This window comes from Artibeus jamaicensis, unplaced genomic scaffold, assembly GCF_021234435.1.
Source record: "Artibeus jamaicensis isolate MK-2021 breed Jamaican fruit bat unplaced genomic scaffold, CSHL_Jam_final contig_603, whole genome shotgun sequence".
In the NCBI taxonomy this organism is placed as follows: Eukaryota; Metazoa; Chordata; class Mammalia; order Chiroptera; family Phyllostomidae; genus Artibeus; species Artibeus jamaicensis.
Window position 1 is genome coordinate 601,790 of NW_026521904.1, and position 24,916 is coordinate 626,705.

Below are 24,916 nucleotides of genomic sequence, written 5' to 3' on the forward strand. Positions count from 1 at the left end.
TTGAGGCTATATCATTAATTAGTTTAACAACTAAAAGGGATCTCTGGGAGCTCTAGCACACTTTAGCTGGCTGATGCTGATAAAACTCAGCCCTGGTTTGCAGCCTGGTTCTTTCTGCACACAGACAGGCCCAGCAGAGGGAGCCACACACTGTGGGTCACCGACAGCTCCAAACAGGTTGATCGAGAGCAGTCACAAGCAGTGTCTGACAAAGGCCTGCCCCAGAATCTTTGAAGATCAGTCTAATATATAAAAACAAATACAAAGAAGCAGCCAAAATGGGAAGACAAAGAAACAGACCCCATATGAAAAGCAAGGAATTCTCCAGAAGAGCTAGATGAAATGAAAGCAAGCAATTTTTTACACAGAGAATTTAGGGTAATGATTATAAGGAGACTCAACAGCATGAAAAAAGACACAGAAGCTATAAAAATGTACCAGTCAGAAACAAAAAATGCAATATCTGAAATAAATAATACATTGAAAGGAGTAAACAGTGAGTTAGATGAAGCAGAGTATTGAATTAGTAATTTCAAGACAAGGTAGAAAAAAACACCCAGGCAAAGAAACAAAAAGAAAAATAATTTTTTTAGAAAAGAGGAGCACTTAAAGAACATTTTGGACAAAGTGAAGTGTAACATATATATTATGGGAATACCAGAAGGAGAAGAGAATGAGCAAGTGATCAAAAACCTATTTGAAGAAATAATGACTGAAGACTTCCCTAATCTGGTGAAGGAAAAAGTTGCACAAGTCCAGGAAGCTTGGAGAGTCTCAAAATATGTTGGACCCAAAGAGGCCTACACTGAGACACATCATCATTAAAATGACAAAGCTTAAAGACAAGGAGAGAATCCTAAAATCTTCAAAATAAAGCAGGTAGTTACATACAAGGTGGCATCAATTAGACTGTCATTTGATTTGTCAAAAGAAACATTTCAGGCTAGAAGGGAGTGGGGTGGAACAGTCAAGGTGGTGAAAAGCAAGGACCTACAACAAAGGCTACTTTACCCAGCAAGGCTGCCATTTAAAATTGAAGGAGAAATTAGGAGCTTCTCAGACAAGAAAAAGCTAGAGGAATTGGTTAACACCAAACCAGTATTGCAAAAAATGCTAAAAGTCTTGCTTTAATAATAATAAGAAGGAGAAAAAATAGTCTAACAATAAAATGTCACTACCTATCAATAATCACCTTAAATGTAAATGGCTTAAGTGCTCCAACCAAAAGAGAGAGGATAGCCAAATGGATAGGAAAACAAGACCTATCATATGTATGTAGTCTCCAAGAAACGCATCTCAGATCAAAAGACACACAGACTAAAAAGTGAAGGCATGGAAAAAGATATTTCATGTATATGTTTATTTTCCAATGGAAGCAATTGGCTAGATCTTTAGCCTTACAGAACTAATGATCTGAAAATCATCCTAGCAACATACTTTCAATGTGTGGAGACATAGTTTTATATTTTTATATACTAACTTAACAGTTTTAAAGATTGTTTGTGGCTTGGGTCAACCAAAAGGAAGACAGCTTTTAAGTCTGTTTTCTGCCTCAACAAGGAATATCAGATGAAGACGTGAACACTGCAAGTGTACAGGTCCTGTGAATGCCATCTCAGAGCTGCATTGGTGTATGAGAAGCAGGGTGATTGGACTAGACATAGAGGAAGGCTCAAATTGCAAAGACTTCATTTGGCTGGAGTTCAATTCAAGTCAAAGGATCCAGACACATGCATAGACTAAGGTGCTAAAATGACGCATCTGGGCAAATGGGGGATGAAAGAATGTTTTACTTGCCTTTGTTACCTACCCCACCCTGTCCTGTAACATCTAGAATCATAAAGATGGGATAAATCACTTCAGATACTTCAGATATATCATTTAAAACCAAAAAATACAATTAAACACATTTTTTATAAGTTGTATCAACTACTACACACACTTCCTTGCACCACAAACATTTAGGTAAGAAGTACACCTGTCTATACATAAGTATAGACATAAGAAGTACATAAGAAGTACACCTGTCAGTACATATAAGTACTGAACCTCTAGTGTTTATGTGTGAAGAAATTCAGAAATTTGTACTTTCCAAACTCAATTTCAGTTCTGTAAATCTGTTGAAAGGAAGTAATAACAATAAGCTAAAAGTCCGAATTAAAGTGATTTTGGTCATAGTGAAAATTTTGAAATAATCCTACAGTGGGCACTCTTTTAAATAAATCATATTGCATCTATAATGGTGGTATATTCTAGAGCTATGGGACAGTTGTAGAACGGGTGTGCTTCTGGCATAATACAAAGTGGGAGGAATTAAAAACAAGCCACAAAACTTATTTTAAAAGGACTGTGAAAGCAGGGACCTGGTCTGCTTGTGCAGAGATGTATGCCTGCTCAAGGTAGGGGCTCATTAAATAATTGTTAAATATATGAAGAAGTACATGGTATAAAAGAAAGTCTGCCCAACTAGCAACAGCAACAGCGATTAACTCTAAGTAATAAAGTTTTCATTGTCTTCTTTTATAGTTTTGTTCTCTGTTCTTTATGTATCTCCTAAATTTTTCACAATAAATAGATTGTTGTACCCAAAAATAAAATAAAACTATAAAAGTATGTCATTTTTGCAAAGGAGAAACAACATTGTTTATAGGAAACATAACTCGCAAAGTGCCTGCTGTGCTGTATTTGTGAGTATTTGATTCTGCTCAGATTTGGAACTCCTGGGTCAGTTCATACCAATTTTCTCCTCAAAACTTCCCTTGTCCTAACACATGACTAGTAGATAGATGGGAAGAGACCGAGATACAGATATATGGGGACTACAATGCATGCTACTAGTTTCATTAATTTCACTTTATCCTCTGCATGCATGAAGGCATGAATGATGCATGTATGAAGAGATATGAATCCAGAAACTGGAAACATAATTTATCTTCACCAGCTAGAATGTAAAAGTTTAGACTACAAAGTACTTGAATTATATTAAGAATATGTTTTTCTTTTTTTAACTTATTTAATTATTTTTCAAGTATAGTTTTCTGTCTTTTACTCCATCCCAGCCCACTGCCCAGTGCTCCCCACTTCCCTCCCATTTCCACCCCCCTTAGCTGTTGTCCATGTGTCCTTTATACTTGTTCCTCTAAATCCCTCCCATTTTCCCCCTGAAATTCCCTCCCCTCTCCTCTCTGGTCACTGTCCCCCATTCTCTATTTCAGTGTCTTTGTTTATGACTTTGTTTAACTTTTTTTCTTTTTTAAAAAATTTTATTGATTATGCCATTACATTTGTTCTATTCCCCTCCCATTCCCCTCCACCCCACACACCCCTCCCCCACCATTCCCCCCACGTGTTCATGAACACGTGTCTCAAGTTCTTTAGATTCTATATTTCCCCTAGTATTCTTACCCTCCCCCCTATTTTCTATCTACTCTCTATGCTACTTATTTTCTGTACCTTCTCCCCCCTTCTCCTTCTCCCACTCCCCTGTTGCTAACCCTCCATGTGATCTTCATTTCTATGGTTCACTACTGATCTAGCTGTCCTCTTAATTTGCTTTTGTTTTAGGTGTGGTTGTTGATAACTGTGAGTTTTCTGTCCTTTCACTGTTCATCTTTTTTATCTTCTTTTTCTTAAGTAAGTCCATTTAACATTTCATATAATAAGGGCTTGGTGATGATGAACTCCTTCAACTTGACCTTATCTGAGAAGCACTTTATCTGTCCTTCCATTCTAAATGAAAACTTTGCTGGATAGAGCAATCTTGGATGTAGGTCTTTGGATTTCATGACTTGGAATACTTCTTTCAAGCCCCTTCTTGCCTGTAAGGTCTCTTTTGAGAAATCCGCTGACAGTCTGATGGGAACTCCTTTGTAGGTGACTGTCCCCTTATCTCTTGCTGCTTCTAGGATTCTCTCCTTCATTTTAATCTTGGCTAATATAATCATGATGTGCCTTGGTGTGTTCTTTCTTGGTTCCAACTTCTTTGGGACTCTCTGAGCTTCCTGGATTTCCTGGAAGTCTATTACCTTTGCAAGAATGGGGAAGTTCTTTTATTATTTGTTCAAATAATGTTTCCACTTGTAACTGTTCCTCTTCCCCTTCTGGTATCCCTATAATTCTGATGTTGGATTGTTTAAAGATGTCCTGGAGATTCCTAAGCCTCTCCTCGTTCTTTTGAATTCTTGTTTCTTCATATTTTTCTGTTTGGTCATTTTTTCCTTCCTTCTGTCTGCTCCCTTGATTTGAGTCCCAGTTTCCTTTCCATTACTACTGGTTTCCTGTGCATTACCATTCATTTTAATTAGTTTAGCCTTCATATGTTCCTCTAATTTGTGACTAAAATCAATCAGTTCTGTGAGCATCCTGATCACCAGTGTTTTGAACTGTGCATCTGAAAGTTTGGCTATTTCTTCATCACTTAGATTTATTGGCTCTGGGGCTCTGAGTTCTTCTTGAGCCATGTTTTGATCTGTCCACCCCTGTTACATATGAGGAGAGGCGCCCTAGGTTTTTACACTAACCAGACCTCAGATTTGAAGCACAAATTTTAGTTTATTGCCTGATATGGTAGTTGAATTAGGGTTATTATTTACTCTAATTTCAATTTTTTAGTTAGAGTTAATCCAAGAAATGAGTTTTTTAAGGAAAATTTTACTAAAATTTTTATCTTGTTTGACATATGTGTGATTCTTCCTCTCCTTAACAAAAATAATTGGGAGAATAAGGAAAAAGCTGAAATGTTGTCATTTTAGAGGAAACTTAAGAAAGGAACTAGAGTAGGATGGCCTCAGTCAGTTCTGTGCCATGTTGTGATTCAGAGAAAGGGCCCTGCCCGCTGAGGCAGAAGAGCTGGCATCTCCCAGGGGTACTGCTGCCACCCCTGTCAGAGAGGATTAGACACACAGAACACAGGGAAAACCCCAGACGTCAGCCCTGGAACAGAGATCTCTTCTCAAGGTACACCTTAGCCTTTCTCATCTCCAAATGTTTAGTGAGTCTGGGAGACTCAAGCTCACCTGTATAAATCTTGAACAGATTCTTGAGATTTTACTTGTAATATAAGATGACTCTGACACATCTGTGAGGGAGTGAAGTTATGACATGGAATCTTTATTTCTCTGAACTAGAGGTAACCCCAGGAGCATGGATATGTATCATTTCTTCATTTGGCCGAAATGTCATAAGAACATTGTAATGGCCAAATGACTGTAGTTTTGGCACCATTATAAAAAAATTGTTTTTTCCTCCATTGTGAAAAGAAAGCAAACTAAAGTAATGAAATTTATCTATAAGTGTAAGAACCTCAGTAAATTCATCAGAAAAGAATTCAAACCGACAAAAAAAATTAACAACTTTCCAGTGTCCATTTTCTTCAGCAGGACCTAGAGTAACTATGTCTGGAAAGAAAATTTCTATATTTATAAAACTAACGATGCTATTTCATTCCGCTTCTGAATTGAAGTGTCTTCTTTAGCACAGTATGTTAAACCGGTAATCATTAACACCAGCTCCAACAGGACTGGAACTACACCATTGAAAATGGACTGTGTTTAGGTACACGTAAGATGCACAGATGGAGTGGGACAGGTTGTATATCAACTGGGATTGACTCCTCATCTTCATTCAGGGATATATGTTGTTTGCTTGTCGTTTTTTTAAATATATTTGTTTTATAGTATAAGTTTGCCTTTACAAAAGTGGCCGCTTAAAGTTTTTAACTCTAGGAAAAAACTAAAAGGCTGCAATGAACAATGGTTTCTGGTTATGAAATCTCCTGCAAGGGCTTCATAGGAAAATACAAAGCTTCACTCAGGGTTAGATATGCCTTGTATTCTCAGTACACAAGAAACAGAGTCCCATCTGTTTGCATGAATGCATAATTCATTCATTTATTCATTCAATATGTCAGATAATGTTCTGTCCACTGGAGATAAAACTATGAACAAAAGAAATTCACATCCAGCCCTGGCTGGCGTGGCTCAGTGGATTGAGTGTCAGCTTTCAAACCGAAGGGTCAGTGGTTCAATTCCCAGTCTAGGACACATGCCTGGGTTATGGACCAGGTTCCCAGTAGGGGGCGTGGGAGAGGCAACCACACATTGACATTTCTCTCTTCTTTCTCCCTCCCTTCTCATCTCTAAATATGAATAAATAAAATCTTTAAAAATAAAAAAATTAGCTTCCATTCTCTAAAAACATCCTATATGTAAGAGAATGCTGACCCTAAATTGTGGTCATGCATTGAGGGTTGAAAGGGAACTCAGACTGCACCTAACTCACCTTCTACTTTACAAAACACAAAAGTTAGACCAAAAAGTTACTGTATAATTTAAGGTTTAATGGCAGGGGGCAGGGAGGTAGAAAACTGTACTTGAACAACAATAAAAAAGTTTTAAAAATGTTTAAAAATAAATTAAATTTTAAAAGGCACCAAAAAAAGCAAGACCACTACTAGGAGGAAGGATGAAAAGCTAGGTGAATAGATGAACAGACAAACAGGCTGAGAGAGAGAGAGAGAGAGAGAGAGAGAGAGAGAGAGAGAGAGATCAAGGAATGGACTTACACAATAGCGTGAGCTGGCTAAGCAAGCCTGAAGTCCATAAGGACAGTCAGGGATGGTCAGGCACAGACTAGAAGTCCCTAGGCAGGGACTAATTGGAGTCTGTGACTTCAGGAAGGGCATAAACCCTTTTTTAAAGAGCTCACCTGATAGACTCGACTTCACCTGATTTAATCTCTTCTGATTAACTTAAAGTCAACTGATTGGAGACTTTAATTTCCTCACAAAATTTCTTTAAAGCAGCACTTAGATTGGTGTGTCAGTGAGTAGCTAGCAGCTATAGGTTAGCCTAGAAAGTTTGACATATAAAAAAGTCATTACAGGTACATTCACTTGCCCAGTGTCACAGAGTTGTCAAGTGGTTGGCAAATTCAGAATTAGCTCCCCTATTCCCCAGTTCATTCTGTGGTGGGTGGCCCTGGTAGGTACCTACACACTTCAGTGTTCTATTCATGAAGACATCTCTCTTCAACAGTAAAATTTATCTTTCAACCATGTTTCACCATATTTCTAAAAAGTGGTATTATTAGCCCTGGCTGGTGTGGCTCAATGGATTGAACACTGGCCTGTGAACCAAAAGGTCAGCAGTTTGGTTCCCAGTCAGGGCACATGCCTGGGTGGTGAACCAGGTCTCCAGTAGGGGGAGCACGAGAGGCAGCCACACAATGATGTTTCTCTCCTTCTCTCCCTCCCTTCCCCTCTGTCTAAAAATAAATAAAAGCTTTTTTTAAAGGTATTCTTAAGTGACTTATATTTGTTGTAGTATCTATACATTTAATTATATTTTAACAAGACCACTCATTTAGCTTTGATTTGGTGAGGGTGATGCTAGTCAAGACCAGCCTTGCTAGAACTTCTATATCTTAAAATTATAGATTATTTTTCTATAAAAAAAATAAGTAAAATAAGCTCTTTTATTTCATTAAATTGTGTCCCTGATCTGGATAAAGTTGTACCTGGCTAGGTGGTGCTTGTCTTATATCAGCTAGGGACAAAGTAACTCCTCGTTTATACCAGGTTGGCTTTTGGTCTGTGCCCATGCCTGGTTCATGCCTTGGACACATGGATAATAATAATAATGTATTAAATTGATGTTAGAAGAATAAAAGTCAATAATTTATTTAATTATGTTTATCTAAATGGTAACTTTGTAAGTTAGACATAATTTAATAGAAATTAAGAATAGGCTGAAATTGTGTATTTTTATAGAAAATGGCATTCTAAGCATGAGTTAACAGAACAAATTGGATTAGCGATTGAGGACATACAACAACATAACCCAAAATGAATTTTTATTAATATGCCAAGCAAAAAGTAAAATTAAATAAATAACTCTCTATATATTCACGTAAATTAGGAAGCTATGCTTAGTCTTGCCAAGCAAGTAATTTCCATTCTAAACGTAAATAACAAAATTCTTTAGGGCAGCTCCTCATCAAGACAACTTCTGATGCAGTGAAAATGATGTAACTAAGCCTAGTTTTACTTCTTGCTACTAGTGTTCAAGCACCTCAAGAAGTTTATGTTGGAGGACTGGGGCTTTTCTAGAGATTTTCATGAAAGGCTGTGGCTTCATAATGCTTTTTACTTAATTCTTTTCCTTTATCTTAGGTAACATGATACCAAATTCCTATTGGCTTACTTTCGATTTCTACATCAACTTAAAGGCTTTTATTGAGTAATTTTTCTTGCAAGAAAATTCTGTTCATCTGCTAGAAAACAGTGATGTCATTTTTTCAATCAAGCACTCATTAAAACAAGTTTTACTTTTGAAACTTTTAAAAAAACCTTTCTTTTAAAATAGTTCCTTAGGTTAATGAATGTGTTTTAGCTTTAAAATGTTCCCCCATCATTCCCTCAAACAGTTCTACTACCCATCCCATTTAACCCATTGCGATTTTATTTTCCACTTCTGTATTTTCTCCTCCCTAACCTCCTATTTTTGTTCTGTGGCTTTCCATTAATACTGTTCAACACAATTCAACGAGCACTAACAAAAATTCCAAGGTGAACAAAGGCACAGGGCAAGGAAGGCAGGAAAGAGAGAGGGAACAGTGGGCATGGCTGCCAGTCTTCAACCAGTGTCTGCCGCTGGCTCTCATTTCCAGGGCTGAACCAAACTCTACAGTATTTGCTAAGGTGGCCAGAGAAACCAGAGATAATGCAAGGGTAATAAGATGACTACAGTCCATGAATCATGGATTGTCACTATAATCTTTACCTTTAATGTTATGCATATGGGCTATTACAAGTAAACAAAACTAAGGGGGGATGGAAATGGGGAGGAGGTGGGGACCCACAGCGGGGGGTGGGCTGGGATGGGAGTAAAAGACAGAAAACTGTACTCAAAAAATAATTAAATTAAAACATAAAGTGCTGAAAAAAATAATAAAACATCAAGTACAAAAAAAAGTAAACAAAATCTAGACACTGAAGGTCTCTATGGTGTCTATATCTATATTTTTAGAGTATGACTGACAGTATTTTAGAAACCTTATTTACCCCGTTTTTTAGCAGAAAGCTAATGCTTTATTTTTCCCCACTTTAAAAATCTGAATGCTGATATATACAAAAAAAAGAATTAGATGTTGGAAAATATAATTACATTTTAGACACTGTTCATGTGGGGAAAAGTATAAATATGTTTTCCTTTTCACACTACTTTTTGACACCTCAGCACATAAAAATTAACTAAAAGCCACCTTTTGTTATATTAGCAACAATGTCATTCTTAATTAGATTCAGGACCTCCATTTGTGCTTAGGTACGACGCGGCGGCACCTTATCTCTCTAGTTCTTCCACGAGGAGGACAGAAAAATCCCTCACACACCTCAGATATGTTCTTTGGGTCTCTTTCAACACACACCCCCTGTTTGCCAATCAACAAATGGTTTCCTTGAATAGCTATGACTTAATATGACAACTGAATCCTCTATTTCTCTTCCTTCCATAACATTTTTTGGTAGCTGTCACTGCTTTCTCTCCGTGGTTTGCCTTTGCTACACTAGCCGGGAAAGGGTGGGGGCAGGGGGATTGGTGGGAGGATGATACAGTTATTTCAGAACAGAACTTTTATTTTAATGTGCTATTGTATTTTCAGTTTGTCTGGTTCCCCACTTCCATACAGGAGGACAAGTTATTTGGGCCAAACAATACAGTGCAAGTTTGGAAACAATGCCTTCTATGGGCACAATCTTATTCTTTCCATATCCACTTTTTAAAAATTGTGAAAATCAAGCCAACATTTTTTTCAAAACAATGCAGTTTCTCAAGACTCGTGGAAAAGACAGCTTGGGTTGAATTTTTTTCAATGTAAGCATATGATAAAAAAGAGTGGGTTGTGTAAAGCCAGCATATATATGTGTCCAAACATTCGTGCAGTGTGTTTTGAGTATTAATGGAAGAGAGTATTTTTTTGATGGACATTGTCTTCTTACTTAGTTCTTGAAACTCCTGACTCCTAGTCCTATACTCATAAATCAAGCATATTCAGGCACAAAGCAGACAACTGAGGGGAGCCATTCACCGGCTAATTCCATCGTCTCTTTTGTGTGCACATTTGCAAATACAAGTGATTTGCATCTGTGCAGACTCCCTTGAGGGGCTTGTCTATCCTCACATCATCTTTAGACATCCCAAAGTTTCTTTGTAAGACTCTCTTTCTGTGATGCCAGATGGTTGATGCGCCCCTACAAAACTGTATTTTGAGAAAGGAGAACCACTTTAGCAGGTAGATGCAACAGCACCCATTACCGTTATTGTCCCATCTCCCAAGTCAGTAATGGCAAAATGTACTTCTTATCACATGTTCACTCCAAACACAGAAATAAGTAAAATTGTCATGGTTTTCCTTTTACACCAAGAATTCAGCACAGCTGCTCTCTAACACACATTAAAGGGGAAAATAAAAGATAATAACATCTTTAATTTCTCATGTTTCTCAGCATCTCTTAGAATAATAGCTTCATGATACATGGCTCAGTGGCCTGAAAATACCTACTTTTTAAAAACACTTTTGAACACTGTCTCCCTTCATATTACAATGGGGGCAGGAACATTTTTTAGTAAATGTAAAGACTTGGGATCTAAGGAACAGAATCTGAAAACTGATATAATGCCTAGTCATGCTATTCAATTATTCCATGATTTTTTTCAGTCTTTTATTTAATCACTACTCTATACCCATTCATTTACCTTGTCTGAGAAAAATGTCAGTAGCTGACTGGATGAAAAATATTAAGTAAAAATGAACATTTAAAATACTTGTTAGAGTTTCATTTTTTCTCCCATATAATTAAAATGCATTTATCAGATAAGTAATAGTAATTGGCTTTGGATTATATAATCTTCAGAGAAATATACATATATACAGTAAATTATGTTAACAAAATAAGCGTTTCTTACCAGATTAAAGACCTTAAAATAAACCCGGGTGTCCAAAACCATTGTTTTCCTCCATGGGGAGGAAGGGTTGGTTAGAAACTTCCCTGAAACTGCTTTCAGAAAACAGCACGGACATACGACATAATTCAAGTGATTAGTTTTTTCCACTTAGGCTCACAGGTCTTATAGACACAACTATTTTACAAGAACAAGATTTTCATGGAAAATATGACTTATATAGTCATTTTATTGAGTCTTTATTGCTAATGCACATGGGGTTCAAAACCATAATGACAATATTGAGCACTTAAGTCATTAGGCTGTCATATTACAGCAAAATTATTTGTACTATATAATCATTGTTTCCTTTTTTATATTACACAGATCTAAGTTCAGTTCGTCTATCTTTGCCATTGCAGGACTAGTTTGTTGTTGTAAATACCTATTTTTTTGATGATTTGAGTATGTTTATTGTAGTTCAAGTTCATGTTTATTAGACCTTTGCTTCTGTAAAGCTGGGAAACACGAAGGAGAAAAGTTTGCCGTCTTCCCCATGGTGCCTTGTTTGATTACGTATTGCTTCACAGTGCTGATTGCTATATAGGGTATGTTTTAAGTATTTGTATATACACCAAAAGTTTCAAGGTCAATGAGAGCCAGTTCATTTTTCTAGCAAACATTCCCATCATACTCATCATACTTAAAACACACTCTTGTCTTTAAAGTTAAAGTGGCATTCTGTTTGTATTCAACTTTATCCTTTAAGGAAATCTCCTTTAAATTTCCTTTAAGGACTTTAAAGATGAACACATTTACATGATCTCTGATGGTTATGTGTAAAAAGAACAAAGTCATTTAGGAAGAAAAATAAAACTGAACCTGAAAACTTCAGCTGAAATCATTTGTGAGCATCAGGTGAACATAGCTTTGGTTTTGACAACTGGTTCCAGAGTTTCATAAACCTTTTGTAGAAATGGATATTAGTTATCACTGTTTTAGTAATCAAACTGCTTTCTCAGAATTTGCTTTGCTTATATTCCATGTATTAATGGATTATATATTTTATTGTTAAATTCTAGGGATTATGGCACAATATTGCTCACCGGGACAATAGAATTGCTATTGGTTTCTGTGTGTGTGTGTGTGTGTGTGTGTGTGTGTTTGTGGTATAGAAGTTGGGAGAGGCACACACTACCAAGTTTTGGGCTGAGACTATGTGAATTGATTCCCATATTGGGGAATGGTGTTTAAAATCAGTAGTCTATTCAAATCATTGTATGGTTAATCCAGCTAAATATATGGCGATTAAGAGCAAAACCAAACTTTAAGTTAAACAAAACCTATTTATTCTGTAGTCTGGTCTAAACTATGTCTAAGCACACACCTCCAGCTTCTCTCCCCAGTCCAAAACCATGATTTTGAGAATGCATTGTAAACCAGTCTTTCCTATGTTAAAATAGATAATCTGAAATTGGCCTTTTGTGAGAAGTTATTGTTTTTACTTTACCATGAGTTTTCAAAACTAAAATGCTGTGTGATTGGGATAAATAAAACTAGTATAACTGTCCTAACCCCAGAGAGCACAAATTATGTGCTTGAAACACCCAGCACCACTGAGAACCTATAGTTTACCCATTCGCTCTTCCCAGGTGTATTTTAAGGCCTGGGTAGAAATGCAGTTATGGAGAGACGACTAGCCAGTGTTGAATGTCACAGGTAGCACACTACCACAGAGCAGCACTTGAAAACCGGCATACCGAAATTCAAAAGCCTCACTCTTGCAGATACAAGGATAAAGTGTAACTTGTCTAACCTGTTCTACCCACTTGAGATACAGTTAACATCATCTTGCTTTTTTCTCCTAATTGGTATCTTTTTCCATGAATCACTCTGGCTCCACACACACACATCACCCTACTTAGATACTAACCTAAAGCCAGGTGGAGAAAGAACTGGAAATACAAATCAATTCAGAAATAGTCTCGGGCTTTGCTGGCTCTGATTCCTGTCACACGCACGTGGCCTTGCAGTTGAAAGCTACTTCACCTGACACCTCCCTGCCCACTGTTGTGGTGGAGCCCTGGCAACTGCAGCACCGCCCCATGCATGGGCCCCAGGGGTTGTCTTCGTGCTGGCACATGCTGTGTTCAGACGGGACACCCAGAGGCCTGCTTTAGAACTGCACTGTCCAGTATGGCTGCCCTTAGACATGTGCAATGACTGGGCATTTGAAATGTGGCCAGTCTGAACTGAGATTTGCTTGCTGTGTGACATACATACCAAATTTCAAAGACTTGACACAAAAACAATATAAAAATGTCTCATTTATAAATTTTATATTGATTATGTGGAGAAGTGATAATACTTAGGATAGAGTGAGTTAAATCAAACATTACTAAAATAATGTCTGCTATTTCTTTTTAGTGTGACTACTAAAATATTTAGAAGTACATATATGGACAGTGCTGGATTAGGGGGTCTGTGATCTGAGACACCTGCTAGGCCAGAGTTAGCCTTTACAGAATATTCTCTCTCTTTCTCTCCTTAACTGAAAAAAAAAGAATAGTGTTATCATCTTCATCATGTCATTCTTATAATCATTTGCCTGAAAAGTCTCCAAACTCTATAATTATCTTCCTTTATCTCTCATCCACCACCTGGCATAATTTTAATATATCCTTAGATATATAAGCCTTCTTAAAAGATATTTAATGTTGCCCTGGCTGGTGTGGCTCAGTGGATTGGGTGCTGGACTGTAAACCAAAGGGTTGCCAATTCGATTCCCAGTCAGGGCACATGCCTAAGAACTGTTCCCAGTAGGGGGCATGAGAGGCAACACACATTGCTGTTTCTCTCCCTCTCTCTCTTCCTCTCTTCCTCCCTCTCTAAAAATAAATAAATAAAATATTTAAAAAATATATTTAATGTTGATTTTATATAAATTCCCTCTTTCTTTAATAAGATAGAAAAAATAACAATGTCATTATGTACTCATATCTGTGAATAGGTAAATAAGAAAGGAACAGTTGTTTTATTCTTTTAGGTGTAGGTTCCTTGTTTGAAGAAGAGAGACTGAGAGCCTGTTTCTCTTCTCAGACCTGTTGTGGGTAGAAAGCCAGACTGCCATTCAATGGTAATAAGCAATTATAATTGTCTTTCTTCATTAAATATTAGGGGAAAGTTTACTTTTTTAGCACATAGGGTTTTATCTATAAATATTAAAGATATAAAAAGAGGAGTAAGAGTTTTGTTTTTCTAAAAATGAGTTCAGAGTATTATCATATTTATTAAACAAATCTATACTGAACACTTATTATTTGCCCAATATTGTTCTAGGTACAGGGACTAAAGTATCTAAAAAATAAACAACATAAAATAGAATTAAATACAGGCAAAAATTCTGCTTTCGTGGAGCTAACACTCTAGTGGGGGAAAGGAGATGCTAAAAAAGGAAATAAAATATACATTAGCAAGATAAGTTTAAAAACTTTTTAAAAATAAGGAAAAGATATAGAGAGCATCTAAATGAGGAAATCTTGCCATTTTAAATACAGGAGAACCTTCAGAAATGACATTTGAGGGAAGACCGAAGGATGTAAGGAAAGTAGCTATGTGGCTATCTAAAGAATCAATACTTGCTTGGGTCAGTTTGTGCAAAGGCCCTGAGGCAGGATATGCTCAGGAGAAACAGCAAGAAGACCATTGTGCCCAAAGTAGAATTAGTGACTAACAATAAGTATATCCAATTATTTCCATCTGAAGGTATGGAAGCTTACTAGTGAGAAACTCAGTCTGAGAAGATTTTTTTAAATCTCCTGGTCAGAGCTAACTTTGCTTGAAAGTGGTGATATAACCTTATGACCTCAAGCAGTAAAATGAAATGTCTTCTGCCTAATAACCTATTGCCTCATATCCACCATGCTCATAATTTAGCTCCTCAGATCTTTACATTCTCCTTGGAACTAACATCCATCCCATCTATGACTAATGAAGTGTTAAGGATCTTTAAAAATCTTATTATGTGAAATATGCTTTCTCTGCGATTAGTAAAGTACATATCTACGTACTCTAAGGCTGTATGGCATGGGAAGTACTTCTGAAACAATTCTGATAAGAATTATCCTTATATAAAGTAATATTCCTGGCATATTTATCAAAGCAGAACTACTGCTATTTGGATGCACATAAGACTTTAAGTCTTACATTAAGGTATAAAACAAAATGTTTTTATATTGGTTATTTTAAAACTGTTATTATTAGCAAAAGTTGTAGTAGTCACCTATACCATGCATTCACCTGCCAGAATTGTACTGACAGTAAATGTATTGCCAACAATGCTACAACTACTAAACATTCATAAAATTGGAGAATTTGAAAAAAATGATGTATTGAAAGTGTGAGAAAATTTACTCTGTCTCAATTTCTAGGTCTATGTCTGTCACATGGACATAGCTCTTTACCAACAGCTACTTTAATATGTTTCATTTAATTTGTCTATACTCACTCCAAATTTGTTAAATTATCCTATCCATTTTCTGTTTTGACACAAAAGTATTGTGACTTCTAGTTGTTAGCTTCCAAAACCCAAGGGCCATTTTTATTTAACTCACTTTATAGAGTCTAGTGCAAGCCGTGACTTACAATAATGATGGTGACGATGATAGAAACGAGGAAGGAAGATAGGAAGAGGTTAAAGCTAATAATTTACTTGTGTACATACAAAGCAATGTGATCTTTTACATCAAAGTATTTAGTCCTTAAAACATCGCAGTTGAGGTATTTGTATTCCTGTTACACAGATGAGCTCATTGAAATTCAGGGAAGCTAAGGTTCACATTTTCGAGCAGTAGATCTGGGACTCAAGATCAGATTTCTTAACACAATAGCCTATGTGCTTTCCACCAGGTGTCTTGCTCAGACACGATTCAATTATCACCCATTTTTTACCGATCACCAACTACCTATCAGCCTCAATGAGAGTGTAGAGAGCACTGTTAAAGTTCGAACTATAAGGTGAAGGTCCACCTCATACCACCCTCATCTTTCACTTCAGCATGTTTTCCAAAAATCAGTTCATTTCATGGGGACTCAAAAAGAAACATTTTTGCCAAACTGTTAACAGACCCAGAGCACACATGTCTCAGGTGGTCACTCCCTCACAATGGAGCAGTTATGTTCAGTTTGCCTTTGCAAAGGCACACCCATGATTCCCTGCTCTGTCTTCCTCTGCTTTCCTTATGTAAACGAGCACCTCTGGGTTGTCAGGGGTGTTTTCAGACTGAAGTCCACAGGTATGGTTGTCGTTGTTATTGTTGTTTTTATTTTCTCTCTCAAGCCATAGAGTCTGAATAGCTAAACTTACTTTCTAGTGACTAATTTAAAGGAATATTTCCTGATGGAAATTTCCTAACTAAAATGAGAAGACGAAAATAGGAAGATGTTAGATCCTGCCAGCATATTTTTCTTTTTTGTTGGTTGTGCTTTGACAGTTTGAAGGATTAAGGGATAACAATGAGAGTAGCTCTTATTATTACCTAAGTTTTACCATGTCCTTTGCACCATCCACGGTGTCCCTGTTGGAATAGATGCCGATGACTACATCTGTTGTGTTATTTAAAGTAGATCTTTAAGTCAAAATGAGGATGTGTATGCATCGTCTCATTTTGAGCTTGCTTAATATTTCCAAACATATTTTAGAAATAAATCCCAAATGCTTTTTTGCTAAGTGCATTTCCCTTTCAATTTTAAACCTATGTGTATTTTAAAGGTCACTTAATCCATGCATTTCCAGTTCCTCCGGTCTTAAATCATCACTGTGTTATTTTATGTAAGAGGTACTTAATGTCTCAAGAAGCTTTCGGAGACCTTTAAAACCCCAACACATGTTTTGCAAGACCAGAAGTTCTATTTTGTCAAGGGTAAACAAGCTTGAAGAAAACCAAGTTCTCAGCTTGTTCAATAATCCTGAAGTTCAAATTTCAGAGAGGTTGGAACTTGGCGACATGCACTGTCCCATTCATAGCTCAGTCCTCTCTATTCTTTCCTAGTTTAGGCCAAAACACATGGGGAGGATATCCAGGCAAACCCTCTCCTCAGTGGCATCTGTGTCTGGAGGAGCATCCTGACAGTCACCACCAGGATCCTCTCCCCCAGCACAAGAGAAGGCTTCAGAGCCCCAAATGTAATAATCTGTTACAGACTTCAGGTTACCAAAAGCTAAAGAAAAGCAAAACACTTAGCACTGCTACATGTAAAAAGGAAGGCTACTGTAATTTCCCCCCAGGGGCATGTATTTTTTTATATTATTATGCATACTTATGCATAGTTCTGTAAATATACACGTAAATGTATTTCCATATTTAATTCAAAATTGTCTAATTCTAAATATGTAGAATAAAAGAGCATTAATTGATGGCATGACTGCATTTAGAAGCAAATCTAAAACTTTTGGTCACAGGAAGAATTGGCCCAGCAGTGTGTGCCTAAAGCAACAACATAACTGGCTTCTCTGGAACATTCTTCTGGATTTAGGAGCTGTTTTTCTAAAGACATGAAACCTGGGATTAGAGACACATTAAGACGTACTAAGAAAAGCCGAGAGATGGTGGCTAAGAAATTTGTACAGAATATTTACCCTGCTTCTTAATATGCGGGCCTTAGGCAAGTGATGTAAGCAATTTGAGTATCTTTTTTTTGAGCTCAGAAATTAGGAGAGCATTCACTCTACGTTCCTTCAAGTTTACTCTAGATTTAATATTTCATGTGTCTGCAACTCTAATGTGAACTGTGCCCAGGAATGGGGTTATCTGATGGTCAGAGACAAGGAAAAGCTTGGCAACTTAATTACAATGAACTCAGGGAAGAACATAAGATACTTAGGATAATAATCAGTTTGGGTCAGAAAATAAATCTCCCATCTCTATTTTTTTGATGGAAGAAAGAGTTAATTTGAAGGTGTGGCTGGAAGGCAGCAAGCTGTTTGTTCGTCACAGATGTGGTGACCAACATCTCAGCAGAGACACCAGGTAGATTCAAAATGGACAACGAATGTAACAGCCTATGTCCTGACCACACACATCTGAGTAATGTGGGGTTTCCTGGTCTTTTTGTGGTATTTTTCCCTTCTTTAGAAATGTATGTTATGAATTATGATTATTACGGTGGAGCCAAGTATTCACCAGGCTCCAGCTAGATCTTTGTTCAGGGAGCATAAGCTCACTGCCAGCTGCAAACTGCAGCTGTCTGTCAGCATTTGTGAGGACAAACCGCTCCACTACCCCTTGATCACTTAGCCATAGACTACATACTGAGTCCTCATATCTGCTCCCCACACCCTTTGCATTTTCAATACACTTCCTGTGGGAGGCGGAGGATCTCAGTGTTTTGCATGCATGTTTTGGAGTAAATAGCTTGAAGCTCCTGTCAAACTGAGGCCTCTAACAGAGGATCTCATCCCAATAAAACTACTTTGCAAGAGACTGACTGACTCTGGCCTGACATTTCTTGATTGCCAATGTCCTGAAAAAGGCATGGGAGGCTGCAGCTCTGACAACCAACTGTTCTTCAGGACACAGTGACCCCTGCAGAGAGTGCCAAGAGAATGGGCTTAAGGCCAAGAGCCTGTCTCAGTGCTAGGGAATGTGGGGGTGAGAAGGCCAAGGCCAGGGGCAAAGCCAGAAGAACAGTGCAGCCAGGGTGCTGAGTGCAGCCATTCTCCTGGGCTAGAGCGCAGAGCAAGGGGCAAGACTCCATGGAATCCTTATCTTGGGAGAAATGCTAGTCTAGAGCTTTCCAGTAGATTTGGAACTCTGTGCTTAGGAAGGGGTTTTGAAGAGTAGCACATTTTGCTCATGTAGCATTTGTCAGCCTTCAGAGCAATATTTTTTCTTTAAATTTCCAGGCATGCTTAGAATGGGAAAGAAACCGGCACTACCACGCCAGATTTAGTTAGAGCATTTGTAAAGTTAACCAAGGTCTCCCCTGTTGTTTTTTTTTTTACCAGCGTGACTCATGTAAGATATACAGATCATTTTAGAAAAGGGCAGCAGTTTTAGGAATACCCCGAGAATCATACCCCCGAGAATTTAGGAGCACCCCACTCTCCGCAGGCATTTGCATACAGTAAACTGTGAGCTTCGTGAAGGGTGAAAACTAGGACTGAAGTTTCCGTGGGCCCTGGAATGCTCTTAGTACATTGCGGGAAGCATGATCTATGATCAGGCAGTACTTGTGGAAGTTATGTTTTTAGGTTTTGTTTAATAATAGTATTTTCAAATAAAAATAAATAAATCTGGAATTCCTCCCACTCATGAGGGTATTATGAGAACTGCTTTTTTGTTGTATAAGACTATTTTTTTCAGTAAGAAATGTGCTCTCGGGAAGAAAGGCACACTGCAAATTCATGCAAGAACTGAACAATATGTAGCATACAGATGGCCAAAGCTTGCCTGAGTCCGTCACCAGAGAAAGCACTCTGAAGTTTGGGAAAAGTCACATCACGGGTGTGTGTGTGTGTGTGTGTGTGTGTGTGTGTGTGTAACTGTGTATGTTTGTGCACAGGGGATCAGCAACCCAACGTAAACACTTTCTTTCCCACAACTTAAACATACACAAAGTACTTAAAATAGTTTCTTTCTGGGGTGGAAACCATTAGTGTCTCAGGGTCATTAAACAATAGCAAAGCTCTGTTAGTCTGTGATCTTTCCATATTCAGAAGGATAGTGAAATAAAAACAAGTCTCTGCAAGGGATCAATATTGCCCAAAGAAAGAGCAACTTCGGGATGAGAGTATTTGGACTGCTGGATTGCTAAGTGCCTTCCATTCTCTCCGTGTTGCAGTTTTCTGCTTCCTTCATTGTGAAGCCTTTTTGCTGGATGTGTTACATGAGATGAGCTTGGGTGTTATAATAAACAGAGAGGAAGGCTGCAATAATGTATTTCAGTTAGGAAGAAGCACTTGAAAGAAATTGGTTTTGCTATACACATGATGTGAGCCGATCAATAGCGGTTTAGTCTGACAAGCACTGTCAATATCCATTGTCACAGTTCAGAAAGTCTTTAATGGATAGTTCTTCAAAACCCAATGATTTCAACACATGTTCAAAGTCTTGAAATACACTCTACCTGGCAGAAATTAATCATACATAAACACTTGGGATTGTATACAAGTATTTATTTTAACTGAACGCCAGATACTAGTCAATTAAAATTTTTAACATACTAATATATTTATATGTATTTAATTTTACATAAATAAATAGATACTTACATTTATGCAACAACTAAGGGCAAAATCTAATAATAGCAGATATATTGGAAATACCTAGTAAATGTTGAAAAAATGAGAGGCACTGGCAGGAAGGGTGAAGGGGGCACTTTTCACACCACTTGTGCTGCTCACTTACTTTTTGTTACAGCCTGACCATGACAGGAGGAGGGCCACCAAACCAACACTCATTACCTTTCAGTGAATGCTTATTATTCACTAGATTCTGTGCTGGGTGTTTTGCATATATTGGGCATTTAATTTACACAACAGTCTTTGATGTGGATATCATCAGCCCCGTTTAACCAGTTAGAAAATAGAGGCACAAAGAATTTACGTTTCTTAAACAAGATTCTACCTCTGATAATGACAGACTTGAAATTCAAACTCCAAAACCTATAGCATTCAAAAGAGAGATTGAATGCATGAGAGAAAAAGAAACACACATATTTTGAAAGGAACAGCATTATTGGAAGTAGGCCATATATTAGTGATTCTTACTAACCTTCCCCCTAAACGGTGACCCTGAGCTCTTATTCCTGTGAAGTAACCAGAAGTGAAACAAGCAGACTCTGTGGTTGGGCACAGAGAAGAATGTGATATCCTAGTTCAGCTGAGATAAGAGGTAAGGGGTTTGTAAACATGAGTGTATGTGCTTGCACTGTTGTGGACTAAGTGTACATCTGTCTATCTTTGAAAAAGATTGTGTGATGGCCGGGGTCCAGAAGAAGGACTAAGACAATGAGAGGTCAGGCTAAGCACGAGGTATTTTTGCCTAAAAGAAAGCCCCAATCCCCACCCTACTTACTTCTCTAGTTCTATATTCGCACTCATCTTGCCACGTACAACCTGGGGCACCGTAAGTGGTTCTTCTCTTTGCTTTCTGCCCAGTAACGGAAGAATTCAATTTGTGCTTATGGTGGTTATGGCTGCATGAGACACAGATGCCTTCCTCAGTGCTTCTGACCAGCACTCTGGAGGGCACTCAGCCATTAATTCTAATGCTAGCTTATGATTCACTAATTTCACCTAAGGCAGCTCATTTTCTCTTCTAAGTGTACAGCAACAGACTTAAAGTAATTTCAGTCAGTCATTCAAGTATACCAGATGATTTAAGCCCTTAGGTCGAAAGTGCTAGACTACAGAGCAATCTCTGCACGTCCTTAGAACTTTGACAGCATTGCCAAACAGATGGGGAGGGAGGCGATGGGACGGGTTTGGAGTTCCCATGGGCTCAAAATCTGACAGCCCGTGTTTGATTCGGGTTCTGCCACTTATTTGCTATGTGGCTCAGCCTTTCTGATGCTTAGATTTTAATCTGTAGAATGGACAGCAATAAGAGAATTTACCACATTGAATGATTATGAGGGATTAAATGAGAGGCCTGGGATATATACTCTTCTGACCTAGTTCAAATTTTATGTCTGAAAATTAAAGATACCTGCAGCATATTGTTGATTATGCACAAGGCCAGGAATTTAGGGATTACAGAAAATGATTCAAAGTTGTCATATATTACTCCTCTGAATACCCACTTAGAACACAGTGTCTGTGCACACATTTTTACAAAAGTGAAAACAAATGCACACATACACACAGTATATAGTGATAGTTTTCTCTGTTTATGGACAGAAGATTTAAATACTGCCCGACCAATTCAAACACTGCTTAGCATGGTCTAGTATCTGAGTCAACATGGAAAAATCAGCATTGAAATTGTCTGATGCTCTTAAATATGAATATTATGTCATTCTCCAACCTGACTTTTTTTCAAAAGAATCTAAATGCTAATTGCTGAAAATCTTGCTATGCTCTTACTTCTATAGTGAAATTACCAAAATAAAAAGTGAAATCTACTGTTTTGTGTTTTATTTTGTTTTCTATAAACTGATGTGCACATTTACCTATAAGGTCTCTTCCTTTGATTTGGCCGTGGCCTGTTTTCTGTCACCAACAGGAAGCCCATCACTCCTTTCAATGTACATACAGTATTTCCTCAGGGAAAACACATTTCTACTACATGATACCCTTTGTCTGCATTGAAGCCCCATGGTATTTTTTTCTTTTTTTTTCTGGTAATTTCACTTTCAAAATAAGCTACTGTCTTAGCTCAATAACCACTTACTTTATTAGCAAATTTATCAAATGTTCAAATAGTTCTCAAATAGTTAGCAAATAGTTTTCAGTAAAACAAAGTTTTACTGAAGCGGTATCAAGTCGTAAGAAGGCCAGATAAAATATCTAGTCAACAGAAGATGCCTTAATGGTGTGAATCTTTACTCCACATCTTCTACTGCATTTGACTCTGTTTCAGGGGAAAAAAATGTCATCAGATGTCCTGTACAAACCACAGCTTTCTGCCATTTAGGTTTATTTTCTATTTTCCCTTCTTTGTTTTCTGAATATGTAGTATTTCCATAACGTTGGATACACAGATATTTTTTAACTCTGTCTCACAAAAAGAAAACAGACTTACAAATGGAGGAAAATGACATTTGTGATGATATTACTCAGTATTTTTACCACAGTATTGAAGTTATCATCATCTTCATCACTGTCATCATCATAACCACCATTAAATTTTCTCATTAAGCAACTCAAAGCAATGCTTAACGCTATAAAAAAAGTAAACAAAATACCAACTCACACTGTAAAAATCATTATTGGCATAGACACACCCTAAGATATATTATCATCAAAATAAAATTATTAAGCCTATACATGAAGGATTTACACCATAGACATGAATACATTAGAGACAGAAACACATGGACACGTATGTATATTACTCGGAAAAGCACACGTGGAATTTCCATATGGCTGAATAACAGGGACATGACAATAAACTGCCAGCTCTCTATTTTAGATTTGGCTATTGAGAAAGTAAATATTTTCTATTGTATGAATTCTCACTTTAAATGGGTAGATAGAATAAATAGGAATCATTGGGTAGATTATGCCCTTCTGTTTCAAACTATTTATTTTGTATTCCTACAATGCCTAAGTGGGAATTGAGTGGTTAAAACAAAGCACTGCTGTTAAAATGTCCTGCATTCCCTCTTGCAATTATTTCCAGATTTAATCGTGATTTGTGTTTCAAGTTAAGTCACTTAAAGTTTCAATAACTTAGTTTCTCAGGCTGCGAGTTGGGGGTTGAAATTATGACTGCTATTACATGGAGCATGTGAAAAAAAGGAAAGACGTATTAAATGGCCAGCAGTCCATTAAGCCCCATCCTACCCTCTCTGCCCACTCTGACACAGGGAGTTATGTGCAAAGTTTTGCAAGCTCTAAAACCACATGCTGGAGAGAGCAAAACAGTATTTATTACAGCCTCATGAATTAGCACAGCCGTGTATACCCTGGAAAAGAATCAGGCAGGAGGCTGAAAAGAAATTTAATAAACTTGATTTCTCTTTTCAATCAATTTTGGGCAATGGTGCTCTTATTTCAGTCATTTAAAAAGTGGTACAACAGGGTAATTTGGAATACAAGAAGGTCGCATTGGAAAACATGAGTGGAGACCATTCAGTACTTTGTTATGTAATCCGTGTGATGGTTTGAGTGTGTTTTGGAATCTCTGGGGATTAAGACCTGATATAACCTTATTTTGTCATTTCTTTCTGGATCGCCCTCTCTGGACACTGCAGTGTGGTAACATGATTGCCCTAAGCAACTGTCCTCACCTTTGCTCTGGACATCCTCCTAGACTTGCAATGTGGGAGCTCTCCTCGGCTAAGAAAACTGTCTACACGTGATGTTGACCCCTATGTAAAAATTCAACAACGACGTGACAAGTAGCCTAGAAAGTTGTTTGTGTTAGCATTTCTCTGCTTTCTCTTAGCAACTCTGACATATTGGCTCTCTCAGCATTTCCAAATTAAAAAAAATAATAATAACAATAACATGTAATTGTAACATGGGAATACCATGAGAACAGAAGTTTGGCAGAAAATGGGAATATTTCAAAATAAGGTCTACAGCAAGAAAAATTCTGGCAGATGTACAATTCTGGGTCAGATTATCCAAACTGTTGGATTTTGGAAGATTTCAGGGTTTTTGTTTTGTTTTGTGTGTGTGTGTGATTCCCACCCCTTAATAGAATGGTAGTGGATGTTCATAATCCAAATTCTGTTTCTTCTCCCTCCCATTACTAAAGTTGGAAAATAAATATAGCAAAGGGTGCCCAGGACAATAACATATTACCTCTAGATGCGGTTTTAACAACATGGAAACTCTGTCAGGTATAAAACTTTGTTGGGCTAATGCCTACTCTCATATGTAAAGATATTTATTGAAGATCATCTTAAAAAGCCCAAGATCCTAACTATTCTCTGGTGTGAGCCACTTTAACAACAATTAAGTCTCTCAAATGGTTAATAACAGTGCTTAAAACGAATGCCTTTGTCCCATGTGTATTGAGACTTACATTGCACATTGTTATTCACAATTCTCAGGCTTTAAAAATATTCTATTTGTTTGCATTTGAAAGAAAATATCACCCATCAATGGGAGAAAAAAGAGGAAAATATAAAAGAAATAAAAGTAAATTCTAGAATACCTGGAAAGCTCATCCAATTCAGGTTAATTTCTCAGAGAAATAATTCCTCTGTGAATCAGACTAAATGTTTTGGAATTTAAGCTCATATCTCTTTAGTCTTTTCATTTTTCAATAATAAGTTTAGATGGGAATGGAAAAAACTGCTCA

At 37.3% G+C, this 24,916-nt stretch overlaps 1 protein-coding gene and 1 non-coding gene across 2 annotated transcripts in view; both read left to right on the forward strand.

The window, feature by feature from the left end:
- Positions 1 to 24,916, forward strand: part of ARHGAP15 (Rho GTPase activating protein 15) — a 633,529-nt gene that overhangs the window by 334,464 nt on the left and 274,149 nt on the right. The window lies entirely within an intron of this gene.
- Positions 7,490 to 7,625, forward strand: LOC119055706 (small nucleolar RNA SNORA48). Its single transcript, XR_005083738.2, has one exon. It is a non-coding gene; the product is annotated as a small nucleolar RNA SNORA48 (small nucleolar RNA).